A 21,747-nucleotide genomic window follows, 5' to 3' on the forward strand; every position below is an offset into this window, starting at 1 on the left:
GAACCATGCCAATTGAATTTTCTGCCTTCTAACACGCTTGGAGAGTGGGGAATATGGTTCTCATTGGGCCTGAGGCTTGATCTCCTTCTTGCCTCCCCCAATCCTTTCACATCACTCCGACAATTAGTGAGCTCGACCATCCCCAAATGACACACGTAATTAAAGAGTTGGCATTATAATTACAATGTGTTTATTGTCTGTTTATGGGTTCTGTGCAATGCATAACGCACAGGGAGATTTCTTTGGTGTAAATGGATTGAGGGCTGTTAATGTACTTGGTGGTAAATGCGATTTCATGTGGTTAACATCTCGATACCTCCTTTATCAGCCCTTTGACAGTTGCTCTGTTTGTCGCGAATACAATGCAATTTGGCTGACAGCGGAAACTGGCACCCGAAAAAACCAAATTATTTAGTCATGGGCTTTTAACGGGCACGACGGTAAATGCATGTTAAGTAAATGATGCAATTTATTCCCTTCTCCTCATTGCCAGGCTTTGCTGCTACGGGACTTCTGCCAGCTTTAAATAAGTGGTACCCAGATGGTATTCACATGATGCCCTTTGGTTACAAAACGGTCCTGGGGAATAAGGCTGACTGCCACAACAACCAATGGGTCAGCCGGTGAGCCTGTTGCTTTTGCACTTTGCATGTGTAAATGGGTTAATGTTTTGTCACTTTGTTGAATTCGTTGGGAAGGTTGTATCTCAGGGGTCCTAAATGAATTGGAAAAGAGCCCTGTTAATGAGAAGGGCGGGATAGAGAGATAGTTGAGAGATACGTATTCTCTGCAGGAGCTCATTTTTTCTGCTAATTCTGGGATTCTTGGTTCCTCAGAAAAGAGAGAGGGATGCAAGGGATGAGCAGCGCCTCTGGAGTGTTATTGGGCTGTCAACAAAGTGATTTCTTTACCCTCTTAATAAAAAAAAGAGATTCTTCTCTTCTCTTCTCTTCTCTTCTCTTCTCTTCTCTTCTCTTCTCTTCTCTTCTCTTCTCTGCTCTGCTCTGCTCTGCTCTGCTCTGTTCTGCTCTTCTCTCTGCCTCCTGCTCTGCAGCTGTGCTGGTCTCTGAGCTGGCTGTCTCCTGGAGAAGTGGTGAACTGTGTCATCTCCAGCCACTAACAACCAACAGCTGCAGCACCAGCCACTGCTGCAGATCGAGGGACAATGTGGAACTGATTTTCTAACGCAGAGAAATAAATAAACAGAGCCCCTGAAAAAAAGAAACAATACCACAAACAACACACAGCTTATGCAAATGGTGGGGAAATGTGTTCGTGTATCGATAAGCCCTATTTGTGTACGAACAGACTATAGGACAAGAGTGACCATTTTGCACAGAGATGCACATTACCAAGTTTGCTATTTTATCTGCAGTAGTTAGCCACAAACATCTGTTTAGTTTTTTCCTCCTCTACATATTAAAGCCACAAATTATGTTGAAATGCATAAACTATGTGTTGTGACAGATCTGGGGAGTGTGTTTGTTGCTGTGTACACATAAGACACCAGATGTTCATGGCGAAGTTGTAGTCATTGTGGTAGGAGAGGGGTCAAACTGTCAGTAGGTTAAAGGTTGAGCAGCACAACTGCAGCACCTACACAGTTAATTAGTTATCAGGAAATAGTATATTTATGTCACAGTGTTGAGTTCTTTTACTTCACTTCTAGTTTTGCTGCTGTTGTTTTGAACCTGACTGTAAAACACGAGTATTTCATCAGTCTGTTGCAAGACAGATAATTTCTTTTTTGAGATATCTGCTTCTTCCATGAATGAAAAATGAAATCTTAACAGCTCGCCCCATTGTTTAGCTTTTTCTCCCAGTCACCTTGTAATTGTTTCTGTGTCATAAGCAGCTATTAGCATTGCTAGAAAATGGTAATGCTTTGAGAGACTCATCTCTTCCAGAGAATGGCTCTCTATCACACTCACATTCTTTTAAAAGGGAAAAGGAAGATGAATTTTGCCCATAAAGGCTGTATCACAAGGGCTTTTTATCCTAAATGGCTCTGGGGATTGTTATCTGTGGGAAGTGTGTCCTGCCTCCGTCGTGTTCAATCAAGTGTCCACTTAGCTGTGACTGGGAGTAATTGTTCCCAAGTGGGCCACACACTGACCTGTAAATGTCTGCGTTGACCCTCTAACCTTGTCAGCACGTCTTGGGGAGGAGTTTAAATCATGTGGATCTCCTCCGTGTCTTTACGCTACCGGGTCAAGTGGGCGTCGGCCCTGAAAGACCACTCTCTTGTAATTGTCCCCAGCAGCATGGGTCAGCTAGGGGTGTTCCCAAAGACTGGCTCTTATTAGATGAGCTACTGGGAGTGGTGTGACTTAATGGGTCAAGCCATTGATCCGATACAACACCAATGTCCCCCCAGTGCAGTCCCCACTACAATCTGTGTTATACCTGACCATCAGCTTAACTCTGGTTGAGGTAGTCAAGCACATTAGAAATCTCACTGGGCTACACAGGAGGTCTGTCTCACTGACTTTATAGATGCAAGATCTGTAGGCTTTTGTGAATATTATCTCTTGTTTACATATTGTAGCCTACTCTATCAGTCTGGTATTTCCCTTATTTTGACAATTACGCAAGTTTTCCATTGTAATTCATGGTGTAACATAACATGACTCAACACAGCTTTAACACATGATGCATGTATCTACAGCATTAATGCACACAAGTGTTATTTTCATGGTTTAACCATTGTGCAATGAAAGACCACATATCTCTAGATGTGATGATTGACTCACATCGAGCGGGTGCCAAAACCCTGTTGGTAGAGATAAGGTTGGTGGAGCATGTCTGACTTATATCTCTGTAGATGGCGTTTCTGATGGTGAAATATTAGATGCTAAAAGACAATGGTGGTGCTGGTGCGGAAATGTACTCAGGAAGCAGGATTATAACATAAAATAAAATGCAGGTTTTAGAACAGCACATACTTTTAGCTTTTAGATACACCAAAACACACAGAGATGAAGCTGGTGAGGTGCTGAAAATGAGTGAAAACTCAGGTCCATTAGAGGCTTTGCATACAAAATTTCTAAAAACAATTTTCAACTCAGACAAGATAAAACTTGCTCACTTATAATGTATATTTCGACATCTTACAGGCTGATTGATACAGACCATTGTTTGGCTCTGATGTGACTGACTCACAGCCAGGGAGTGAATATTGGACAAAAGGGACAAAGTTTGATTAGAGGCAAAGAGCAACATATGTATACAGTAGACATGTTTATGTTATGTTTAAAGGGGACCTATGATGTTTTTCTTTATTTTCAGTCACATATATAATATAATGTTACCATGTCAGATTTTCATATAAAACGTGGTCAAAGTGTGAAATAATGAGGTAAACGTAATTAGAAGTAATCCCTGTAAGCAAAAGGCACCGGCTTCAGACTGCTCTGAACGCTCGTTTTTTCTGCTTTCAGCCTGAGCTGACGTTGGCTTGTGACAGATTTCTTTTTATGCGAGGACCTGCACCACACACAGTGCGCCAGTTCACTGCTCTGCTCTGCTAACATTGTGCTATTTTTCCATTGTTTTGGGGGTCGTCACACGGAGCCATGACTCGAGTGGACCTGGTACGCTGTGACTGTATTTTTACACAGCACTGCAAAGTAAAATAAGTAGTTTACCTGTTGGAGGTGTGCTGGTGTCTGCAACTCTTCATCAAACGTCTTTATCACTGAGGCTGTTTCTGCTTGTTATATTCCTCCCTGCATTATTTCTGACTGATCTGCCAAACAAAGAGCTCCAAATTTTTCCATATCTTGTGTCGACTGGTTTTTAGCACCGCTAAAGAAGCTTCGCTAATTTTCTGAGGAACATGTTGACTCATCGGGAGTTGGCTCATAGGGAGGGGGGCCTTAAAGAGACAGGAGCTAAGACTGCCTGTTAGAGATAGAGGCTGAACTGAGGGGTTGCATAAAGGGCCAGTATAAGATAAATAAGGATTTTATGAGCTATGAATCATGCAAAGCTCCTCTAGTGGAGTCCCAGAATAAAATATAGAGCTGAAAATGACAACATTAGGTCCCCTATAAGGACATGTGCAACAGGTGACCCTTACTGATTTATTTAGTAAAATCCATCATTTTTTCACCAAACAGGTACTAATTTCTGACCCCTCAGATACTCCCAACGAGAACGGACAGCTTCAAATGCCTGTCTAGTTTTCTTGGAAACTCACAAATGAGTCGCAATGAACTCACATGCTGTAAAGTGGCAGGGAGTGGGTGTGGAGTTTCTTTAGAAATTGACATAGTTTGTAATTTGAGTGAAAAGGGGGGATTACAACCACATGTGTCCAGAGTAGGAGTGAGTTGAGTGTTGAATAGTTGGCATGCAATACGCCACAAAGTGAGAATGCTTTGCTTGTTAGAGGTAACACATTTTTTACTTTATACTGCCGTCTAACCATGCAGTATATCTTGAACTGTTTGGTTGTTTAATCTTTTTTATGGACAGATTACACTGTAAAACTTAACCACTTTTTAAAATCCAGTTCTTGCTAATTTGCAATAAAGACTCAAAATCAGAGCTACCTCTTAAGTGTATGCACTCCCATGCTTTTTGTGAGACCTCACATAAATCCCATTTCTTTTGAAACTTCTTACAATGTAGTTTCTAAGGCTTCAGTGTTATAAATTGTATCTGAAGTCACTGAGTGCCCACCGTTGTTGATTTCAAAGTGAGGGCACCTTTAGAAGCAAGTCGTCCTTTTGAGGAGCACAGAGATACAATGGTGTAGCCATAAATCCATGGGGGGAAGCTGTCTGTTGGGATCAACATATTTTTGTGAGTAATGACAGGCATGCAACCGAGTAATCAGAAGGGTCTTATCTGGGGCCGATGGCAGGCCCAGGAATGTGGACGGGCTGTGGAAACAACGGCTGCACTAATGGGGTTAGTTGAATTCCACACTGGTGAATTATGAGGAGTTGGGATGTCGGGGCTGTGGTTTGTTGTGTCTGGTTGGAGAGCTACACCGCTACACACTGAAACAGAGTTATAGATTTGGTTTTTGACATGCTTTCTCATAGAACAGGCCAATTAACTGGGAGCTGAATTGCTTTGCTGTGCTGCTGGAGACACGGCCACATTAAACACCGAAGTTGTACACACATATATCATGGGGCAACAAGCCACACATGCAGCCATGACTCCTGTGACAGGGACAAAACCAGAAGCCATCCATTCTGCTGCCTCATTTGCATGATCTGAACCGTATCTGGAAGTCATTAGCATCTTTCCACTTGTTTATCTGGCTACAGATGAATGCTTTTGAGCTTAACGCCAGGTTTTTGAATAAACAAAATGTCCAGCTTATTTCAGATGTTTTTCTAGTGGTACAAGCCATGCATCATTTATATAAAATCCATGTAATATCATACATATTTGGTTTATTATTGAAGTGGAGACACTGCAGGCTTTGTAGGTCACTGTATTACCGTAAAAGCATTCTCCAGAGTAATCAGACTTGTGATTTTTGTTGGTGTCATACCGTTATGCAGCTTTGTAGCCTGTTACTGTACACTTTTGTAGTCACTTTCTCATCATAATTAGATTTTTAGGATATTTGTATCCTAATGTGTCATAGCTTTTATGTTCATTTTTCTTTAAATAGAAAATAATATATACAAATGATATTCGTTTCATCAGTGGAAACATACAGTAAGTACAGGAGATAACACATACAGCTAGGGGAAATTAATGCCTCACGTTTTTATCTGGGTATTGCAAAAATGCTCAAACAAGTTAATAAAGGGTAACTTTGTGACACATTTACTGAGAAATGAACCACAGAAACCAGTTACTGTGATACAGACACTTTTGATACCATTTTACATTATGTATCCATCATAGTTGCTCATCTGCTTGTTCAGACGCAGTATGTAAGCAAGATAAGAAAGATAACCTGTAAGCATGTAGGCCAGGAGATGCCATCAGGAATCAGTGTGTCATAACGTATGAAATACTTGTGGCTGACGACGATCACGTTTGCCTTTGCCAATTCTTATGTCATTTCTGTACATGTGGGCTTAGTGGACCAGGGTAGGGGCTTTCCCCACCTTTTCACTTCCTGTTTGTAATCGTTGTATCTTTCCCCTTCCTTCCTTCTCTCTCTCTCTCTCTCTCTCTCTCTCTGTCTCTGTTTTTGCCCTTTGTGAAACCCCCATGGCCCTGCCCTCAAGACTGTGAGCTGAATTCTGATTGGAGGAATGGAGTGCCAGGCAGCCCTGCACCAGTGATCGGGTATGTGGAAATCCTCCCACTAGCCCATCTCTTGCTTCATGTCTGTGAAGTGACTCCAAAAGACTGTTAGATCTGACTATTAGGCTTTTTTGCATCAGGCCATAATTAGCTTGAAGCAGATCCCAACAGATTTATACTGAGCTTTTCATGACTTTTATTGTTCAGCTGTTTAGGCCAGAGAGCATAGATATGAATGATACAGACACAAATAGTATAGAACAAGGCTGAGTGTTTTTGAGAAAATATCTAATTGTAATTTTACTGACCAGTATTATGGTTACTTTGTATAAATGAAACTCCTGGACTGTATTTGTGCAGACTGGTGTCAGGCGTCTGAATTGCTGCCCACATCTCAGATTTTGTCGAGTTAAAAAGATTTGCGGCTGCTCTTGTGAATGTTGCTTTCCCAGTCAGAGAATCCCCAGCCTTATTCAACACTTTTCAGTTGATATGCTTAAAACAATGATATTATATTGTTCAATTTAACTGGGGGACAGGGATTTACTCTGCCTGCTGTCAGTAATTTACACTCAATAAGTACCTAGCTAGCTGCTAACTACCTGTCTAAAAATTATTTTATGATCAGATAGTTTACTTAGAGAAATAGTCACCACCACTGTTGGTCTTTTTTATCAGCAAAATAACACACACTCTATCTTTTCAAATACTAAAATGATACAGAATGCTGTTTCTTTATTGAATAAATAATTGCTGGCTGAGTGTAAATAGAACAGACGTGGCTTGCAGAGAGCACATTAACAAGACATCAGCCAAGAACTTCCTTTTGTTGTTTGGCTGATTTATAGAAGTAGGCAAATTAGCTACAGCAGATTACATTTTTGGGCAATGGCTGTACTTTCAGCTGATGAAATTGATGGTTTCTAGCTAAAACCTTCACCTCTTTGGACTTTTGAGGATAGCTTTGTTAAAGGATAAGGCTGGTGATATTTTATATTTTTTCTTATTGTCAACAAATCCCATGAAAAGACCAAAACCAACAATCCAAAAGCCTGATATTCTTCTGTGACTGACTGTCAAAACACATGTCCCTTCATTACAGTGAACATGGAAACTGTATTTTTTTTTTTTTGACTCAATCCCACATACACCATGCTATTGTACTAGTGAACCAAATCCGCAGTTGAAAATGGTCCTCAGCACATGCACTATTTACTCCTGTGTGAATAACATTTGCAAAAGCTAGTGTGGCTTCCTGTTTTAGGAATTTTTTTTTTGCCTTTCTTGAAACTCAAAGCACATATTTGATTCTCATTTTGTAAAATTTGCATCTTCTGATGGAACGAATGAGTGTGGGGCAGAGTTCCAGAGCAGGGCAGAGAAGTTGAAAAGTATTGAGAGATGGACTCAGATGGATGTATGGAAAATAAATAGATGGATTTTAGTCTTATCATGTGATTTACTGACATTGAGAACAATACAGGAAAATGCCATCCCTATCCTTTAATTAGGTGTTTGATTAGCTCAGATGTTTTAGTCATGAATACTGAATACATAGCCACATACAAAAGTTGATTTAAAAACCCATGATATGAATGCTTTAACTTTGGATCTCTTTAGACATTTTAATACAGTATGGTCGGGGTATCTTGGTATATATTGATAATAATAATAATACAGTTAATTGCACAACTTGAATCAATTAACCATTTGACATCTTTAAATACTGCATATTGCCCTCTACCTGAATGGTGCACCGTCAGCTGCTTTGTATTTGTGACTCTCCTTTGTTTTTAAACATCTTTGGCATACTGTAGTCTTTCTGTCCCTCTGCTCACCTCTATCCGCCCTGGGAGCCCTGATTGGCTGAACACTTTCTGCACTATAGTCTGGCTGCTTGCCAGCCATGCTGCCAGTGGCTGCCGTGCCCCCTGATCAGGAGAGAATGTGACATTTGTGCAGAGGTAATGGAATCTGCGTGCAATTAAATCTCTGACTGTGAAGAGGAGTCTATCTCCTCCCTGCTCCCCCCATCTCCTGCCATTCCCAGCAGCAGGGGGGGTCAGGCACGATGATGAAACCATCCCAGCAGGCCCCTCGCTGCACTCTCTTTCCCAATCTCCATGTCAGGTTGTGTTTTTTAACTTTGCTGCACTAGCCCTGCCTCTATCTGGCAATTAATTACAGAAAATGTCCATTAGGAATCTCTCCAAATATTGTATAAGAATTAATTTTCAATTATAAAAATTACATTATAGGGCTGCAATATTGCCAATGATTTAATGAATTCTGCTGCAGGTGACAGTTATTTTGTGGTGAGTGTTATGGGCCTGTTAAGCATGTTTTGACAGTGTTTTTTGGAGGGCGGAGTGGTAGAAACCAAGACTGAGAGAGAGAGAGGAAGAGAGGCAGAGGGCAGATTCATGCATGGATGAGAAGAGGGTCATATCTCTGCTCCTCTTTCTCTGCTGCCCTGCCACTACACTTAACGCCTCATTTGTGGGCTTTGTGGCCAATGGCTTGAGTCTGTGATCTGTTGCCATAAAAGGCAGCTTTTTCCTCTCTGCTGATGGGGCACTTGCTTGTGGGTAATACCAGACCCCCTCTATAGGCGGACTCATATCTAATGGATATGTGTATCCCCATCAGGATAGCTCATAATCATAAAAATATCTGCTGCCATTGTGCTTGGTGGAGCTGGTTGGGAAGGACAGAGCCACGCCATGCAAGCATTTCCCTTGAACTTGTGTAGGAGTAGTTCCTATCTGTGTTCCTTGTCCACACTGGGTGGACGGAGATGCAGGATATCCAGGTCAAGGTTTGGTGATGTCTAAATCCTCCCTATGTTGTTCACACCCCGTGTGGGTCTGTCTAAATGGCACAGTCTGAGTTCTCTGCAGTTGAGCCACTGGACATAATATTCAAGATGAATATTGAATTGGCAATGCATGTTCCAGTTCATTTAAACAATACAATATTGCATTTTATTTTTCACATGGTGCCGCTGAATGTCTGCACCCAGCTTTAATGTGACTCTTTTTCTGTCACGTTTGACTCTTTTTTTCCACACTCAGCCTCCCTGGTAATGTATTTTGTCATGATGAATTATTAATGTCAGCGTTGGTTGAAGGGAGTGTTGTCTCAGAAAATAAGAGGGTCACTCTGTTTCTTCTTTTTTATGCAGCCAAGGGTTAATTTGAACCAACAATCAAATGAACCTCCCTATTTCCTTGCTGCACCATGGGCTGTAATGAAAACTGCTGGGTCTTAACTTTATTCACTAACATCCTGCTAAACAAATACAACACTATTCCTCTTGGCTCTCTCTGTTTTCCTCTGCTGCAGATGGCTTTGCTTCGTTGTGTGATACAGAGGAAAAGGCTTTGCTCGGGGAAGGAGAGAGAAAGAGGCTTACTCCATTAGTGTCATTCGAATTGTGAATTAGATCAGTCTGACAGATAGATGTGGAAAATTGTTTTAATTGTATAATTATCTGTGGTTAGCCACTTGTGCGGAAAAGTGCTGTGATGTGGGTGAAGGCCAGGGAAGAGCACATTTTGGCCTTTATGTGCTTATTTTGTCTTCGCACAGGAAATGAACAACAATCGGGGGTCCTGAGGATAAAACATAAACACACCCAAACGCACAGACACTCACACCCCCCCTGGGCAGGTTCAGACGTGCTCAGTGAGATGCTGCCCTTTAAGTAATGTGTCTGGCCAGTGAGCGCTCTCCTCAGGCAAAGAGGAGGACGCCTATAACCGTCTGATCAAGATGGCACAACTTAGCACAAATGTTACAGCTATGCAGAATATGGCTCGCTTAACACTGCTTGTGCCCTGAAGAGAGAGAGAGAGGCCCAGTATATCAGTAACTCGCTTAATCACATTCAGCAGATTTCTGATAAGATGTAAAATGCAAGACTAGGGACAGATGGCACTAAATCTTCGGCTTTATGTCTGTCACTTGCTGTTTTTTTTCTCCTGCAAAACATTCCCAGGAATGAGTTTGCATGAAGTACCTATCTTAACTGCCAATTTGGTTGGAAAATAATGATAGTTATACATTGCATCCTTTGCACATAGTGTCATCACTGTTAAAGCTGTAAACAGCTAAATATTGTCATCTTAATTCCAGTTGACAAATATTTAGCTATTTATTGGTGGAGTTTGTTGATTTATTTGGCAATTTTATAAAATATGTATCACCCTCATTGAGTCCTGTGAATATAAATTATGCAAATGTATATTGTATACCATTTACTTTTTATCTAACAAACATCCAAGCCTGTATATGTGGCTTACAGTCTCCTCTTGACAGATCAGTTACTGAATGATTTTTCAAGTCTAGTGGGCAAAGCTAAGCCCAGGCCAAACACTGATGCGCTGCAGTCAGCAGCTGCATGCAATTTTCAGCTCAACTCATTCACGTGTAATAAAGCAATGCAAGAAGTGGCGGGGGGAGTGCTGGGGGACTGTGGGCCTAGATGCTCCTCTCACTCTTTAAGTTGAAATAGCACAGAGGACAACAGTTGAGATATTAGTGCAGATATTACCATATACTGTACATGTTCTCCATTGAGTGGTTGCTGTCTCTGTTTCTGTTTATCCATATAAATAAACAATCTCTCTCACAATAATGTCAAGCAGGCCTTTAATACTTAATGAAATAAGAGATATTCACACACTGAACCAGTCTGACGAGAGTCTTGCAACACAGTAATTTATGGACTGAGAGCTTGTCATGTCTCAGTTGTTGCCTTCGTCATGCTCTGTTGTTCAGTTGTATCTCCTGTGATAATGCACAGGGGATTAACAGGTAACAAGGCAGCAGCACTCCTTTGAGGATGTTGCGCGTGGCTTTGAATGTCTCGAACAATACTACATAAACGGAGGAGGAGTACTACCAAATGGTGATTTCCCGGCTACACAGGGAGCCTCCTCCTGGATAATGTGGTAATGAAAGGTGACAGGAAGGACTCAGGGTCTGGAACGAAGCCGGGGCAGCTGGTCAGAGCAGGAGAATAGGAAGCAGTGTGCGCCTGGGCTAAAGTGCGGTGAGAAGCAAATTAAAGCTCATATCTGCCATCTCCCTCGCCTCCCTGCACTTTCCTGTTTGGACTTGAAGGTGATTGGGAGCCAAGGCGGTGACAGTTGACGGAAGCTACGCGGAGGAGAGAGTATTTATTTACAGTGAGATGCAGCGATGCTTGTTCAGGATGCGGTTTCACGCAGGATGTGCCGTTCCCCCCTCCCCTCCCCCCAAAACACACACACACACACACACACACACACACACACCTCCTCCCATCTTTGTCATCTCCACCCTTGCACTACAATCCCCAGGTTTGATCAAGAATGGGAAGTGGGTTATTGGGGAGGAGGGGTTGGCCTGCTGCAGGGCCAGGCAGCCTGTATTGTGTAAGAGGCTAGGTCTGGACACAGCCAGCAGAGAGCTCACTCTGCATGCCTTCCTGCCTGGCCCAGGAGGTGGTACCAAAGTTAACACAGGTCACTGAAAAAAAAAGAGTGAGAAGCATTAAGAATGCATTGTGTGACAAAGATTGTCTTTAGTTGTTACAGATACAAATGAAACAGTGTATGTAGATCTGTATTAGATCAAGACAAGTATGTTGTACATGTGAGGAAAGTGTATGTGTAAGAGAGTGTGTGTTTGAAGACAGTCCAAAAGAGAGTGTGTACCCTGCCAGGAATTCCACCTTGTAAAGCAGGCCTGGAGTGGGGGGGTGGGGGGGGGTTGAAGGTTTGTAAATCCCAGTAATTACACTGTACACTGTGGTTGCAGTACAATTACCTTTGTCGTCACCCTACAATACAATATTCCCATTAGGGTAAACTGCTCATTTTAAAGGTGCAAGTGTGTGCAACATTATTTCATACCACCCAAGAGTAGATAAGCAGGAAATTTTACATTATTAGTCAGATAAAATTAAATACTTGGGAGTGTTTGTTCATGCCAGGACTGCAAAGGCACAGCTTTTCTCAGGGCCAAGAATCTCCATCATCTGGTGGGATACCAAAAGATACAAGCATGAGAGGGTGGTGAAGAGGTGAGCTGTGCTGATCTCTGCTCACTAGCTGTCATGTCGGCAATAATCTACCCAAAGTTTCAAAGGCAGGTTTTATGACCTGCCTTACGGCCTCATCTGTGTGGACAGCAGCATCTAAACTCTGGAGAACCTGCCACATAAAACGCACATCTGTTAAAGCCTAAATTGTAAAACAGCCCCTGCGTGTCCAGGCAGCGTTGAGTTAATAATACACTCAAAGTGCAGCTTATAACACACCCAGCAGCAACAACAGCAATGATTATCTTGTATTCACTTCTTTTGATCAGCTCTTATCTTTTTTGCTATTTTATTTTTTATGTCTTTTTCAAAGTTTTTGACCTTCTAACAGTATGCACATTAAGCGCAATTCATCCTGGATTAGTTGATCTCTGTATAGTCAAAAACAACACAAATGTAATCAATTTCATTTTACAGTTAGCTGGCACCTGCATCACATCTGCAATACCTACTGTACTTGATAATCACTTAAACGCACAATATGTAGTCTCTGTCACTAGGGGTCTCTCAATCAAAACGATAACAAAAGACGGAGTTTGATGACGTTGCGAAGTAGCGTGGGATCATGGGAGTTGTTGTCTTCATTGGTAAACAACCAGCTTCTCCCGGTTAGGATTCCTTCAGTGTTCATTGTTCAGGATGTTTTTACTGAGAGGTCTCCTCCTCACCAAAAAAAATTTACACGTAAAAACACTGAACAAAGCAGTTTCACGTAAAAAATCAGTGTTTCTCCGAGGCTGTTTGGCAGACATAGGATGTCCAGGAGGGGCTGCTAGCCAAGCTGCTGCTAACGTTTGCTCAGTTTGTTTCTCTTATAACTTAAGATCCAGATGTCCGATGACTAAAAACCTTCAAAAGATATACTTAAAAACAACCAAGATCTAAAAAGTTTATCATAAAAATGTGGCTTAAAACTGAATAAAAGTCCATTTATGACAGATTCTGGCAGACAACCACAAGGCTGATGTATTATCTTATATGTGTGTACTCACTTTGGTAGATACCATTGTGGTGGACAACCATAATGCAGATGCATGCACACAAGATGATCACCATTGTGTGTGCGTATACCCTTTGATAGAGGAGGTATGATGCCATTGACAGGAGACCAAATGAAACGGATCGTTATCTTGATTAAAATTACAGATTTCTCTTGGTTTGATAATTGTTGGAAACATTTGAGATAATGTAAGTACATGACTCAACAAAATATATAACATAGGTCTAGTCGTTTTTAGATATTTAATGTGGAATAGTCGCATATTATAGCTAAAACAACAGAGCTCCTTGTCAACACCAGCTTAAAATCTACTTTACCTTTTTTATTTTGCAAACTAAATTTCTGAGAAAGAGTGCTGAGAATTGATCTTTTTTTGGATAAACTTAAATGAGTCAGCTTTTACTAACACTAGCTAACCTTGCTTGCATAGTCAACACTTCAAAAGTGTTTTTTTTCCTTTACAGTAAAGGGTTCCTACTGCTTCTACAGTATTCTGGGTGACAGATGAGTGACAAACAGTGATAAATATGACAATACTAGAGGGTTGCAGGCGTTTTAGTGGTGCTGGAATGTCAGGTGCGGCAGGCTGTTAGAATGATCAAATAATAGTGAGTATTATGCTCATTCTTGGGTTTTAGAGTCTAATATTTGAGGTACTATTCACAGGTCTGTGAGTGATGTAACTTTAGCAGCAGTTGTCATTACAAGGACACAGTTATTACACATTTTGCCACATCAGTCTCTTAAAGAGGAAGTGTGGCTTCTCCCCTTATTGTATTCAGTCATTGCTCCTGTCACTGTATTCAGGGTCCTATGTACTGCATGCTGTACTCTTTGCTGCTCCCTCTGACCCTGGTGGTTTGCTGTGTGCCAGTGAGCTCTTTCAGAGGACAGGGCTTCACCAGATACTATATGGGAACTTGGCTTTGGACCTGATAGAAACAACACAGATGAGAGAGAGGGACACAAACACAACATAAATCTCAAGGCTGATATGGGGTTTGTTCAAAGGCATCTTAGCCGTAGGGAGCACCACTGTACAGGTCTGTCATATACACAGTGTAGGGCCAGGCGAGTCACCCCTCCAGTTTAGAACAGCTGTGTGTTACAAATAAAAATGGTTGGTGGATGGGAGGTTGATTTGATAAAGATATTGTATATATTATATATTAAATCTGTAAATATAGAAGTAAATAGATGTGTCTACAGTTGTAGTTGGAGTTAAGAATGCACCTCAGAGCTTTTTTCCATTAATAAGTGAAACTAACAATTTAGCCAACTCTGAGAAGGTCAAATAAATTCCAGATTGTATTGTGAAGTGTTTCTACCAGGTCAGAGGGTGCAACTACAACACCTGTTACTGCTCAAGGCACGGAGGGAACAGTCTTAAAGAATCAACAATGTTTTTATTCATTAATTTCAGCTTTGTGATGCTGTCAGTAATTGATAGTGACAACATGGTTGCATCTTGCATACATCAGAAAAGATTTGTTACTTACTGTGATAGAAAATGCTCTGTTTGAGTGTAAGCTGGGTCTTAGCCTAATTGATGTTTTGGAAGATGAGTTCAATTGAAAGAGTCATTAGACCTATTACCAGCGTTTTATTAAATGCCCCCACCGAAAAAGGAAAAAAAAAAAATCTGTTGTAGAATATTCCCTTCCTAGAATAACAGGAGGCTGGATTGGTAAAAGGCAGATAATATATGTGTGAGATTGATCAGTGAGTAGCGACCCCATTATCTCCTGAGATGTTAATTACACTGTGCTCAGCTTGCATGTCAAAAGGCAGATAATTGAAGAAGGTAAAAGATGTGCCACACTTTATTTATGCTTTCACTTGGAGCTGGTGGAAGATCTGCTCTCTTTCTATTGAGCATTTTATTCCTCTTCTTTCTCCTCTCCTTTTTTGTCTATGATGTATTTATTGTTGGGTAATATTATATTGTCAGAGTTGATCATTTTACAGAGATATTATTCACAATCATCACTGTGGCTTTTGTGTGTGTGTGTGTGTGTGTGTGTGTGTGTGTGTGTGTGTGTGTTAGCACACACAAGAATCTTCTGTATCTGTCACTGTCATGGATTTCTGCTTAGCAGTATTTTTCTAATACTGCTAATTTCTTGCTTGATTTTTACAATGCAACTTAACAGCACTTCATAAAGATCTGAAATATAGGCATACAGTCACACTGATACTCTGCCTGTGTTGCTTAAGACTGTAGGTCTTGAAATGGACACTAGTGCAGACATGACTCAGGCTGAGGGAAATTTGTAGCTCCTCGAATGATATTTTTTGTAAAAAAAAATTACCGTGGTGTTTTAGCACTTCATATTGCCTGGTTGCCTTTCTCTTCAGTAATCAGTAAAGTAAAAGTAAAAAAGAATAAATAAAGGTGATGAAAACATTTATGGGAGAGTTTTAGTGCTATTGCTGTATCTGTCTAGAGTGGTCCTTTGACATACTCACTGAAGTGAGAGAGTGCGAAAAGCACCAGAAAACCCTTATAAGTCTGATGCTTTTTTTCTTTTTTTAAAAAAAAACAAAACATTGTGTCTGTTATGAGCGCAGTTCCCCCACCTGAGTAGCTTGGTGTCTGTAAACTTCCTATTGACAGTGTATAAACCATAAGGGACACGCTGTACTTAAAAAAAAAAAATCTTGTTTGTCATTTCGCTTGCTTATAGAGATAGCGACAAAACTCTGTTTCCTGTGGTTTCCTGGGGAGAACTGTGGTGTATGCTGCAATTTACAAGTGCACGTGAACACCGTCTGCACTCCCAACAGTGCATGTGTGTGTACATGCACTCCCAACAGCATGTACACACACACACACACACACACACACACACACACACGCACCGAGTCCTCTTCTCCTTTCTGTGTTGTCATCATAATGTGGGCGGAGCTTTAAGGGAGTGTCCAGACTGTGGTCATCACACCTCAAGGGTTGATGGACAGTTGCTGCACAGATGCTTTAGTGCATCACCTGGTGGACACTGTTAAGAATGAGCACAGCATGCTGGGAAACCACATTCAAAACAATGGGATGTACAATCTGGTACTATTACACACTATACACCGCTTTAGACAGTGACACATTCTCTCTGGTTTAGTAGTTTGCTTTCACTCATTTGTATATTTACTCTTTGTTCAAACATGGGCAACCCACATTGTGTTAAATACATCACATGTCATAATCACTAACTATTTACAATGACATCATCACATCAGATTATACTAATGATTAGGGGAACAGATTAAAAAAATGTAAAATGTAACAGTGGAGTAGGACACAGACAAAGGTCCGGAGGGGTTTTATAGTACGACTTCACTGATATTTTAGTTGAAAGTGCTGAAAGAAGAAATTGTTCAAAGCCCTCCCCTTCCTATCAGGAAACTCAGTACAGAGATGGAGGCGAGGGCTGAAGTACAGGTTCACCTTTGCTCTGACATCACCTCTCTGCTCTGTAGGAGTGGTAAGGCACACCCCCCCCTTTTCCTTTACTTTGTCTGACCAATATCTGAAATCCATTAGCATCTTTCCACTTGTTTATCTGCCTTGCCAGTGGATCAGAAGGCTCCATCAGGCAGACAATACGTTTCATTGGATTTAAAGTTTTTTTTATGGTATTACCTTTGAAGTGTTTTTCTCAATTTGGCCACTTTTTGTTTGCCAGAAAAAGACCTCTGCCCTCTTAGATGCCAGCGAGCAGTATTTTGCTGTGGCAGTGCAGCCTTATCTGCGCTTGAGGTCTGTACTTTAATGGGCTTTATTGATCTAAACAACATCAGGGGTTGCGGTGATGTTATTAAGGCAGAGATAACTTCTGTGTAATTCCACTCCAACAATATATTAGCCTTTTATTGGTCTAAATAACTTTGCCTTTTAGACAGTAATGCACCAGTAAGTCACAGCAGCTCTTCATGTCGGCAGGATCTTAATAAAGCATTTCCTCTGGACATCCTGCTGTGGAGAGAGTGAAAAACGACAGGTTAAAAGGCATGCTGGGAAGTTTCCATGCCATCACTGTAAATTATCTCTTTTGAATACATAAATAAAGCTAGAAGAGAGCTGTGAACGGGAAGGGCTGGGGGGAGATTGGTGGAAGTTTGCACAAACATGTGCTCCAATTTTTTCTCTGTTTCACATGTGGATGTGCTGTGAGGAAGAACACTACAGGCTCCAAAAGAAGACAAACTGGAATAGAGGCAGCATCATGCCGGCAGTAGCAGACCAGTGTTGATTTCTTAGCATACGGTTACACTGTATGCACTACTGAAAAAATGTAAAATGAATAGATGAGTCAATCTAGATTAATCTACTAATAATACTAAAAGTAAGACATTTAAAGACACATTTATGGGATATGATAACTTGTAGGGCAGTGTGCTATTATTTTGGGCATTTTATAAAGTGAACAATTCAGAAATGATATAACACAAAAGACTTAAAAAACACAAAAAATGAATGAGGCAGTGTGGGGATAAATATAAGGGTTTGGACAACAATATGTAAACAATGTGGGTAGTATGTGTGTACATGAGTATGGACAGTAAGCACTGTATTTTAGGCATGTGAGTATGATTACTATATCAATAGATTTTAACTGTTATAAATGAATACAGAAAAAACTATTATGATAATAATGTTAACAGTAACAACATATATTAATGCTGGCAACAGTCAATTATCAAGCTTTTCATGTTCTCAAATGGTTTGTGAGGACATAAAAAAGGAATATATAAGAACATAAACTAAACAATTCATTCATTTGTTAATTGAAAAAAAAAAAGATTCAGCCACAGTTGTATGAGTTATAACTAGACTAACTAAAGCTTGTAATGTAATGCTATAGAATCAGATTAATTTAAGTTTTAGAGGCTTGTTGTTTATTGGTACGTTTTTGGTTATTGATTTAACATGCATGATGCATTGGGTGTCTGCAAACTTATTAATGGACAGTTACAATATTTCTTCCCTTTCAAGGGCAGCATATGTCTAATATTTATATGAAATAACGAACCCATTTATCTGGAAGTGTATTTTCAAGGGGTGGGGGGTAGGGCTTCATAATTTGCAGCTATTTAAAGCCTTGGTTTTAGTAATGAATTATTTTGTCATCTCGACTGTGATGAGATTCATCTTTAATAACTGTAACAATTATTTTATTAAAAAGAGAAGCCATGCATTATGGCTATCTCGCCAAGGTCTCAAGCTGGAAGGAATTCTCATTAAGAGCATTATATTACCCCGGTGTGCTTTCAGTTGGATGTCCCACTGAAATTACATTAGGTGTCAACAATGTTTGTGTTCGAAGTAAGCAGTCATATTTACAGAGGCTAGCTTTTTCATTTGCTGGCTGACACTGGGAGATGTATTAAAAAAGATACTAATGCTCTGTATCTGATTAAGTCACTTACAGAGAAACTCCTCTAAAGTGTTAACTTTTAATATAAGGCAAGCACCGTTCTGTCATCAGTGTAGACATAAATTTTTATTCGAGGACGAGGAACTTTTGATTGCTTGAGATTATTTTGTGATTTATTTAGTTGGCTCAAAGGATTGTTCTCACCCCTCATTCCCAATATTTAGATCTTTCCCAAACTATAAGCATTAGATTGTTTGTGTCATGATTGATTTATCCGTGTCTTTTCATCTACATCCTGTGTTTTTCTGATGGTTAGCGTGGTGTGCAACATTGTGTTTTGTTAATGGTTTCAGGCCCAGGGTTGCTGCTAATGACATGGTTGTAATTGTTTGTCAGTGTGATAATGTGTGATTTCCTATTTCCATGTGAAGTTGGACATTTGATGAAGGAGGGATCTTGTCAGGAAGACAAAGTGCTGTCATTTGTCACCAGCTAAATGAGCTTCTCTCCAGACATCCTCTTGGATTTCAATGGCAATATTATATTCACAGATCTTTTGGGCTGATGCTGTGATTTTCACATACCGGTAATACAGCGCATTGTATTAAAGGGCAAGAAACCTGATCTCCTTCCTGCTTGCTTCCACATGTGGCTACACTTGAAAAAAAACAGATAAAGATTGTTTTTTTGTGTGAAACTAGCTTAATTTTGGTGAAAACCTGAAGTCAGAAACTGTGAAACCGAGATACAGATCAAACCAACAAGGAGATAAAAGTTTCATATCACTCAGGTTGTGTTCTGTGCTGACATATGAAAACTGTTAACTGAATTTCACAGAAAGACAGAAGTGAAATTACTGAGTTTGGTAATCTTTTATTCTTAGTGTTTGCTAGTCATCACTTCCTTAAACTCAACATTTTTAAAGTGAGAAACTGTTTCATCATCTTCACAGGAAAGACTGTCAGTTTATCACTGTCACTGTATACACTGACTTTAGATTTTCTGATTTTAACTTATTTTGAAATTCCTTTCTTTGACTAATAATCAATAATATATGTCGTCAGTTGTGTCGTCCTGTGATATCATAAACTTATGAAGCACATAATTGCAGCAATTGAAGTACAGGATTGTGAGACTGCCTTTATACTTTCTAAAGTCTTTGATGTGTTTGCCCCCTGAACAGACTGCTTCTGTTTCTGATTAGACTGATTCCATATTGTGGGGTTGGGAGCAGATTCTTCCTAGTTAACAATCTAATGAGCTAAACAAGCCAAACAAAGGAGAGGTGTGGTGAATAGGTCTCCTGAGGGAGCTACTTATTGTCACAATTGCCCCTCTGTCTTCTCTTTCCACTCCATATCGATTCATGTCTTCATTGGTTATGCTCCGTCCGCTGTAGCACACATGGGTGGTGTAATCAGCTAAATGTAGCCTCTGCTTTCTTCTTATTACCTGGGTGCTTAACACCGATATTTTTTTCCTTCAAGGACAAATGGTGTAGGAGAAGGCAGATCCCGTGTGAAGTCCCTGAGCTCTCGCCGAGCAGCAGATCCCTTTTCAGCGCCAGCTGTTCTCTCAGATACACCAGGCCATGCTGAAATTCTCTTAATATAATTCTGGGGGCTCAGGAGAATAGTGCAAAACAAGCGTGCCAACGAGGAGAACGTTGAATTTTTCATCAGTGGGCCTCAACTCGCTGAGTTAGTGGGCAGTGCTCTCATTCATGAGCAGATGTTCAGCGCAGTTACACTCTGCAGTTAATGTGAACTTACTGGCCTCTCTGCCATTGGCTGCAAGGACGTTGGCAGCAACCTGGCATCTGAGAATTACTCCCAGTAAAAGGCACAGGCCTGGAAAGCATAGCCCCGGCCTTTTTTTAGCCACTTCCCAGCCCAGGAGCTGGATCCTGGACAGGGGAAGGCACTGACAGCCCATCCGTCTTCAGTCCGACAGTGATGAAACACTTGCCACTGTTTGCTTGGGGAATAGCAATGAAATTCCTGCAGATAATTTCCACAGGTTTTACGTTCATTTCTAATGACTAGCTAAACATAAACCAACACCACTCAGCAGGTGAAATATATTGTGTGTTTGTGAAATATAAGTACATGAAGATACCATCCCCTGTTGTTAGTGTGAAACAATTATACATACAGAGGAATGATTCCAGTACTGCTGAAAGAGGAAATTCATAGAAATAAGGCACCTGTGAGGGAAGCAGTTTGGCCCTAGTAGGCCTATAGCTGAAACCAGCTGGTGCTGTGGTCAGCCTGGTGGGCTGTATCCTCTCCCCAGCCTGGTGCTTCAGACATCTGCATGGCCAAGCTGCTCAGCCTGGGTTTGATGTGGCCATACAGATCTGTAATAGTTTCCCTCTAACTAAGCAAAAGGCTATTTGATGTATGGTGCCATTAACCGGTCAGTGTGTACGTGACATCAGGTTTAGTAGGCAGCATGCCAATCATCTCGGGCGTGTGTGGAAGTCATCACAGTAAAGTTGTGCATATGGGACTTAAACAGTGGAAATGACAAGCTCTTGTTTCCTCTGCACGTCTCATTTTCACTTTCTAATTGGTCGTTTTCAGGTTGGCTTTACGAGAGCAAAACTAATTAGTGTTTCTAAATTCAGCAGAAAAAAAAGTCAGTCGGCTTGATTGTTCTGGTTTCCTCTCCTGTGTCAGGCGCTCAACAATAAAATAAGACTCTAATCATTTTCAAATTGCTCGTATTTTTAAACCCCAGAGCTGAATGTCACTCCCGGTCTCTTGGCATTTTGTTTGGCAAGATCAGGGAACAGTGGTTGCCCTCTCGCCTGTGTGCTCTCTTTGTGATTCGTGGGAAGTTTGGACTTGGGGCTGGTGGAAAAAAAACAATGCGTTGTGTTTTAGGTGGGGTTGTTTCTGCTTTGATTGGGAACGTCCTGCTGACAGGAGCAGCCTAGCAAGTTTACAGTAGCTGTGACATTGCTGTTACCTTTATTCAAAGTGCTCCAGCTGCAGCGAGCCCTCAGGAAGCCCAGCGCAGGCCCACATGGGCGGCTGGCGGCCCACAGAGAGGAGAAT

The 21,747-nt window shown here is 40.9% G+C and overlaps 1 protein-coding gene across 1 annotated transcript in view; it reads left to right on the top strand.

The window, feature by feature from the left end:
• Nucleotides 1-21,747, top strand: part of foxp1b (forkhead box P1b) — a 154,552-nt gene that overhangs the window by 12,997 nt on the left and 119,808 nt on the right. The window contains exon 3 of the mRNA XM_042405728.1: nt 6,207-6,267. The gene's annotated coding sequence lies outside the window, so the exon portion shown is untranslated. The remainder of the gene's footprint in view (nt 1-6,206; nt 6,268-21,747) is intronic.

Source organism: Thunnus maccoyii, chromosome 3, assembly GCF_910596095.1.
Source record: "Thunnus maccoyii chromosome 3, fThuMac1.1, whole genome shotgun sequence".
Taxonomy (NCBI): Eukaryota; Metazoa; Chordata; class Actinopteri; order Scombriformes; family Scombridae; genus Thunnus; species Thunnus maccoyii.